Consider the following 8,200-nt stretch of genomic DNA (forward strand, 5'->3'; position numbering starts at 1 on the left):
TTGACTTTTCTCAAACCACCCAGCTGCAGCGTGGAGGGTGGCTTGGAGGGGGGAGCTGAAGCAGCCCCACCCCACAGGGGCAGGAGTGTCCTGGGGAGTGATGGGGGGGAGGGTTGCACTCCCTGCCTACCCCCCACCACGTTGTGTTGTTTTGAGGGTTAACAGTAAACTCATGAAGGGCACAGCACAGCTAAAGGCAGCTGTAAATACGGGTAAATGCCAGGGGTCTGAACTAGAGCAGGGACAGAGGGATGGGGCAGGAGACCGATTTGAGAAACACTGAGAAAGTCAAATCTGCTGGAATCATGGACTGACTGGGTGTGGGGGTGAGAGGAGTCAAAGAATTCCGTGAATATTTAAGCACCTAATTACCATGTTGTGAGCCCATTCATTCAGCTGGTGGTCCAGCTTCATTCATCCTCCACCTCTTTGGTGAGCACCTGCTGTGTGCGAGGCACCTGCCTAGGTGCTGGGGCTACAGGACAAAGCAGAGCTGGTCCCTGGGCCCCTGGAACTCACCATTGGGCCTGGGACTCTGGAGCTGCCCCTGGGCAGATTCCTGGTGGTCTGTAGAGTCTCATACCTAACCTGCCCCTCCTGCCTGCAGGTTCCCCCCCAGGAAATGGCACCCCCCCCAAGCAGGTGCTCAGGCCAGAAACCTCCACCCCACCTCCCATCCCATCCATCTACAGCTCCTGTGAATTTTACTTCCAGGACGTATTTGGAATCCATCCAGTTCTCTCTGTTTTCCCATCTCAGTCCAGGCTGCCGTCACTGTCACTCCCACCCGGACACGCGTCCGCTGCCTCCCTGGTGCCTGGCCCTGCAGTCCCCATCTCAGTCCAGAGCAAGCTTCTTCAAAGGCAAACCACGCCCCACGAGTCCGCTGCTGAAAACCTTGCTTCGGGAGCTCCCCACTGATCTGGGATCAAACCCAGCGGCCTAAGCGGGTCCTCAAAGCCAGTACCGGCCTGGCCCTGCCCCCTCCCAAGTCCTCCTGCAAGTCTACCCGCTTTTCCCCACCGTGCCGTGGCCCGCCACCCGTGTCCCGGAGATGTCCTTCCTGCTGTCCTTTGCTGGGCTGCTCCTTCTCATTCTCCTGGTCTCAGCTTACATGTCCCCTCCTTGCAGAGGCCGCCCTGCCCATCCTGGCTGAAGTGGGTGTCCCCTGTTAGTCTCAGCACTGTTTGTTTCCCTCGTAGCATTGTCCTCGCGTTGCAATTATTTTGTTGTCTGCCTCCCCTGCTCCGGAGACCAGGAGCTCCTAAAGGCAGTGTTGCTCCGGCAGTTCCCACAGCCCAGCCCGGTGCCCGCCGCAAGCCAGCCCTCTGTGAACTCGGGCTGAATGCTGGGTTCCGGTGGCTCCGGCCAGCTCTGCTCCGTCACCTGCAGGGTCTCCCAGTTCCCCTTTCAAACAGAATCACACCCTCCTCTCCCCGGCCTCAGTGGAATAACTCTGGGTTATCGTGTCACTGTCGTGACATCTATCAATCTCTAATAAGCCAGGTTATTTTTAGAACAGGTGAAAGCAACGATCTAACATCTCGCAGAGGATTTTCCACTCCCATCTGCCTTTCTACTACAATTTGGTTTCCTGTGGTGGTTACGGAGGTTGCCAAGCCAGCCGGCTTTGTTATTCTGGGGTGCAGAGAAGAACCTCAGAAGAAAACCAAGCCCCCTCTTCTTCCACTCTGCGTGGAGAGAGAAACGAGGCGCCCAGTGCAAGGCCCTGGTGCACAATGGGAAGCCTGGGATGGAGCCTCGTGCTCCTCACTCGCTGTGCCACCTTGGGCTCACCCCTTTCCCTCTCTGAGCCTTGCTTACCCATCTGTAAAGGGAGGCATTGGAGGGTTAATTACTAAAGGCCCCTGACAAATGAGATTTGGATGGAACCATGAGTCAGTGGGTCTTTTCCATCCCTGGACATCAATTAGATAACAGTCCCAGTTCTTTCTATGAATGAAATGTCGTTGGTGTCCCTTATAGTGCTTATGCAAATAAATGCAAATTAACACAAAATAAAGAGCCCCAGAAGCTCTTGTGCACAGGACCCAAGTCTGGCCAGACCGGGGTGGAAGGAGATACTCAGCTCACGCTTTCATCCCCGCTCGATATCTTTCCCCACAGCCCACTCTGCAGAGAGGACACTGAGGCCCATGCAGAGAAAGTGACTTGCCTAATGTCATGTGGCAAGACACTGACAAGTGCAGTTAGCAGCCAGCTCTCCATTCTGGCACTTTCCTCACCTGATCTTCCTGCCCTTTAGCTGCAGGCGTGGGCTAGAACCTAGCGCTAAGGGAAGGGAAGCGCATCCTCTAGGTGACACAGTGTGGAGAGGGCTAAGTTTCGTAAAGAAGTTCAACCGAAATGTTTGTATTTAGAGCAGGGAGAGGCCCTTCTGGCTTTGTGATCCAGGGGAAGGTGTCCTTTTCAGTCAGACGGTGACAAATGGAGCTGCGGGGAGAAACAGAGGGAACAGCGTACGCTGAGATGCAGAAAAAAAAGCACAGCCGTGCTCAGAAGTTGCTTATAAAGACAACTTCAAGACAAGCCTTCCCACTGTGTCCCCTTCCAACCAGAATGCACTGCCCCCACCCCCAGTCTCTTTTAAATGGAGATTCTGCAAACTCAAACTGCCCGTAGGATGAGCACATGGAGAGAAATCTTGAAAAACAAGTTTGGATAGACACCTGGGGACCAACTTAGAAAGCATGAAATGGCAAGCTTAGGAAGATGGATTTTACTCTGAGAGCAACATGGAGCCATTGAAGGTTTTATGGCAAAGACAGAAGTGATCAGATTCACCTTTAGGGTTACCAGATTGCCTGCTGGTGGCAATGAAATCAGTCTGAAGACTGGGGCAGAGGCCTTAACCAGGTCTGTGTTGCAGGAATATGTACATTTGTCTGAATGGAGTGGTCTGAGCCTGTTGGATGGGGAAGCAAGAGAGAGGACTGAGAACCGTGGGTTCTGCTTAATCCAGCGAGGAAGGGAACTGAGGCCTCTCCTCTCTAGCCTTCTCATGACTGGCTATTTCCCTAAGCTGGTGCCCACGTAGAAGGGGAAGCTGGGGTCAGTGGAGCAGCTGTCTGCTGGGAATCCGGGAAGAGGGCAGCTTGACTTTGTTCTCCAGGGACTCCTATTCTTTGGACTTGTTAAGGAAAGACCTGAGGGCCTTAGGGGACCACAAGTCAAGAATTTCTCAAACATTTATTTAATACCCACTAAGGCAAAGTACTAGTGTAGGGGACAGATATTAATATATCAAGGCCGTATTTTCTGAATTCAACCTGGAACACATGGACAGCATAGGGTTTTTTCAGATTCAAAGTTTATTTATTTTAAAGCCCTTTATGGGCTGTTACGGGTTGAGTTGTATCCCCTAAAAAGATGTGCTGAAGTCCTAGCCCCTAGTTCCTCAGTATGTGACCTTATATGGAAATAAGGTTGTTGCAGATATAGTTAGTTCAGATGAGGTCATAGGGAAGTGGGGGGGGGCCCTTCATCCAGTACGACTGATGTTCTTACACGAAGAGGAGATGACACGGGGAGGGTGCCATGTAACGACAGCGGCAGAGACTGGAGTGACACAGCCAAGGAACACCAAGGATCGACGGCCACCACCAGAAGCTAGGAAGAGGCACGGAAGGACTCCATTGGGCTTCTCAGAGAGAGAACATGGCCCTAGTGACCCCTTGATTTCTGGGAGGGGATAAACTTCTGTTGTTTTAGGTCACCTAGTTTGTGGACCTTTGTTACAGCAGCCCTAGGCAACTAACACAGCCTCAGAATTAAATCGCATTTAATTTTTGTCCATTTAGGTCCCCACAGATCACCACTTCTAAGGGAGGGCGTCTCTCTAGAACAAACGTGCCTATGGCTCCCCAGGGCCCTACTGCTCCCTGGCCTCACCACTGAGTTCCGTCCCCTCCCCTCTCAGCTCCAACACGCCATTCCTCTCTGGACCTTTCCTCTTGTCGCTCCCTCCACGTGTCCCCTCCGGCCCCCAACACCTGTTCCCACTTCTCCTTCCTCGGTGGAGTAGTTAAGAGCAGACTGCCTGGCTTCCAATCCCGGCTCTACCATTTCCTAACATCTAGCAGTGAGAACTTGGGCAAGTTCTTACCCCCTCAATGCCTCAGTTTCCTCACCTGTAAAATGGGAATACCAGAAGTTCCTACCTCACAGGGTTGTTTGCAGATGGAAAGGTGTGAGAAAGCCTTGCAAGGACTGAACCCCTTAATCCAGCTTGTAGGAAGCACATAAGAGAGCAGCAGTTATCACCTTCCTTACGCATGGTGTGCTGGCCTCCAGAATGTGTCCGTGACCCCCGTCCCAGCCCAGAGACGGTGCCACCCGCATGGGATTGTAGCTGTCTCGCCATGTCTCCATCTGTCCCCACCAGACTGTGCACCTCTCTGGGCAGCAAAGGGGCTGTCCTGCGTCCTCGTGTCCGAGCACACAGCAGGTGCTCAGTACATGCTTGTTGCATGAAACGCTGAGCAGAGAATTGGCAGTGGCCGAGAGGTCTGGGCAGCTTACACAGGACAGGCTGCCCATCCTTCTGGGAGTGAAAGTCTCACTGTAGGTTCTGAGAGCGTGAGAAGGAAAGTGAGAACCAGAGAACAGGCAGCGCGCAGGCGGCAGAACCCCGAACCCTGCGCCAGCACCGCTCACCTTGCCCCCAGCCCCGGCACATCCTGCCCTCCCGTGGCACCCCTCCACACACTGTCACCCACGCACACCTGCCCTGTCCCCAGCCAGCAGCTTCCTCTGACACACATTTTCCACTGCTGGGCGGGACAGAGCAGGTACAGGTGAAAACAGTCTCCGAGGTTTCCTTTCCAGGGTCCTTTTCCTACCTCCCAGCCCCCCACTGTGGTCGGTTCCTGTCCCTGCAGAACATACCTGTCCACAGCCCCTGGCTTCAATGGTACAGGGTCAGTTGGGGGCCAGAACATTCTAGGCTACGTGAGGTGTCACCCAGTGTCTCGGGACAGGTACAGGACGCATCTGGGTCTGCTGCATTTGAGCTGCGTGGCTCTGGGCAGGCCCCTTCCTCTCTTTCCCCATCTGTAAAAAGGGGTAGTGACGCCAGTCCCCTGGGATTGTTGTGGGGCTTAAATGGGACAATGGAGGGAGCAGGAATGAGTTCTACTGATCTGATCGTTTGTGGGGAGGGGGCAGGAGCCCAGTGGAAGTAGGAACGGTCCCCTTCTCTGGCCCAGCTCTGTGCCAGGCACTGTTTGGACTCTCCTGTGTGTTACGTGTGGGGGAGACGAGGCGGAGACTCCAGTGGAAAGAACACTAGCCTGGCAGTTAGTGTGCTGGGCTTAGGCCCCCGAACTCTTGGTGTGACTTTGACATGTCCCTTCTCCTCTCTAGGCCTCAGTTTCCCTGGCTTACAATAAGGGGACTAACCCAATGCTGTCCAGGTCTGACATCCTAGACTCTGAGCTGTGCTAAGCAAAGGCATGGCCAGGGGAGGCAGATGCAGACTCCTGAGAACCTGGGGTGCAATTTGGCTGGAGGCCAGTCCTTCTTGGTTTCCTCCCATCAGCTCGTGTCACAGATTCTTTTGTGTCCCCGGCCAGCCTGAATCACTGCCTGTCTCACCAGCCAGGTCCCCTTCTGGCTTCTTCTGCTCCTTGTTCAAGAGCAGCTCCGGTGTTCCTTCCTCCAGGAAGCCTTCCCTGACTCTCTCAGGCAGAATCAGGCATCTCCTCCTCGGAGCTCGCACTGCACCTCCGAGAACCCTCCATCACCACGCTTACTCCCTTGCTTAGCCTAAGTGAACGTGTCCCCAGGTTTGGAGACAAGATCTGAGCCTTCCTCACAGTTGCAAGTTGAGTGTCCAGCACAGGTTGACGGTGTTAGATGGGCGGACGGATGCAGGGAACATGAATGGTGCTCATGAAGGAATGAAGGAATTGAGAAAGGGACGGGCATGCCAGGGTATGGATGGATGGCTTTATGGGGTGGATGGATAACTGATGAATAGTGAACAGGTCAGGGAACAATCAGCTACTGATCGGTATTTTTAACACCACACAACATCACTGGAGTCACCAAACACACACCTGGACTCGCCAGGGACTTCCCCTTGCCTCCGTCGCTCCATGGCTCTGGTGTCCCCTCCAAAGCACGGATGCCGGTCTGAGAATCCTCCCACGACTCTCTCCACGTGAGCACCTGGGTGAGCTGCCCGTGGGGATGTCTTACTTTTCCCAAGCATCCGTGTGAAAGTGAGGTGACTAATTCACCGTGAGCTCTCTGTGTGCCACGAGGCTCAGGGAGGGGGCATTTCCGGATGTTCTGGCCAGGAAGGAATTGCTGATTACGATGTTGGCAAAGATGCCCAGATGCCCTGCCGACTGCTTTTCCTGTGCCTGCTCTAGTTGCCACTATCACCCTCCCCATCGGGTGCAGCCTGTGCCTTCCACACATTAGCAAGCCCCTCCCCCACTCTGCCACCCGGCTCCGTGCCATCCCGGGGGCCCTAGATGTGGTCAGAACCCAGTTTGGAGGACTGTTGCCTTCCCCCAATTTGTCCCATACAGTCAGTGGAGAGTGGGAATGTTATAGAATCTGGGGTCAGAGGACCTCAGAGGAGTTCAAGTTTGACTTTTCAGCCCTTGTCAACGGCTTCACTCCGGGAGGAGGGGCTGGCCCAGAGACGGCAGGGCAGCAGGAAGAGACAGGCTTTGGAGTGACACAGATGCAGGCTCCAGTCCTGCCCCACCAGGGGGTTACTGTGACCTCAGGCGAGTGACTTAGCTCCTCTGGGTCTCTGCTTCCTCATCTGTCAGACAGGAGACGAGAGCCGTTGTGAGGAGCAAGTGAGGTCCTGCTCACCCACTGGCCACACGTGACTACAGAAATGCCGAATTCTGCCCGAGAGAGCCAGAGGAGGCTTCCTGGACATTTTTCCTAAGTCCTCAAAATCTCAAGAATTTTGGGTTTTTGTTGTTGTTGTTGTTTTGTTTTTTTGAGACAGGGTCTTGCTCTGTTGCCCAGGCTACAGTGCAGTGGCGTCATCATAGCTCACTGCAGCCTCCAATGCCTGGACTCAAGTGGTCCTCTTGCCTCAGCCTTCCAAGCAGTTGGGACTGGACTACCATACCACCATGACCAGCTAATTTTTAAATTTTTTTTGCAGAGATGAGGTCCCGCTATGTTGTCCAGGCTGGTCTCGAACTCTTGGCTTCAAGCGGTCCTCCTGCCTCTGCCTCCTCAAGTGCTGGGATTGGAGGCATGAGCCACCACGCCCCGCCAAGAATTTTTATATGGATTATAACTGATAATATTACAGACTGATAATATTTTGAAACATTGAGTTAAATAAAACATTATTAAAGTAGAAAAAAAGATGCTGTTCAAAAGTCTTTTCGATGTGCAGCCGTCCTGGCCTCTCCCAGAGTTTGGTGGTTTCTCTCTGGCCTTGCAGCAGGGCTTGCACACGCCTCTACATGGCTTTTAGCAAGTCCTACTGGAGTCGTCTGTTTCCCCGACTAGCCCAGGAGCTCCCCGAGGGCAGGGCCTGTATCTTGGTCATCGCCACGCCTGGCTCCCTGCACAGAGCCCGGCACACAGCAGATACTCAGCAGAAGGTAAGAAAGTGGACAGATATAGGTATGTGCAAGAGTGTGAATTTTACTATTCTGCCGTACCTGGAGCTCTAGGTGAATGCAAAAGGATACATTTCACACTAAAACCACAGTCAGGGTCCTGGGAGGAAACAGATGATGCACTTATAGCCGATGGTGCACTCACACTGGGTAATGAGAAGAGAGTTTAATGGAGGGACTATTCACAAAGGCGTGGGCAGAGTTTAGGGAAATCAGGAGGGATGGGGCAGAAGCCCAGGGTGGCAAGCTGGAGAGCTGTTACCACCTGTGGCCTGAGGGGTGGGGAGGGCGAGGTTACACGGACCCCCGGCCAGACATGGACACACAGGGTCGCCTGATGGGAGCTGCAGCCTCCGGGTGAGGGACACAGTCAGCCTGCGGCAACCCTGCGGGCAGGGGCTGGGGAAATAAATACCAGCCCCCTCTCGCCACCTGTCCTCTGCCCTCCTGCCCCACCCAACCAGAAGCCGGAGGACACAGGGGGCCATGGATGGCGCCCACAAAGGCCACTCATCAGGGCACAGAGCAGGTTGGAGAAGGGCAGAGAGGCGTTCTGGAGCTGCAGACGGAGA

Source organism: Eulemur rufifrons, chromosome 8, assembly GCF_041146395.1.
Source record: "Eulemur rufifrons isolate Redbay chromosome 8, OSU_ERuf_1, whole genome shotgun sequence".
Lineage (NCBI taxonomy): Eukaryota > Metazoa > Chordata > Mammalia > Primates > Lemuridae > Eulemur > Eulemur rufifrons.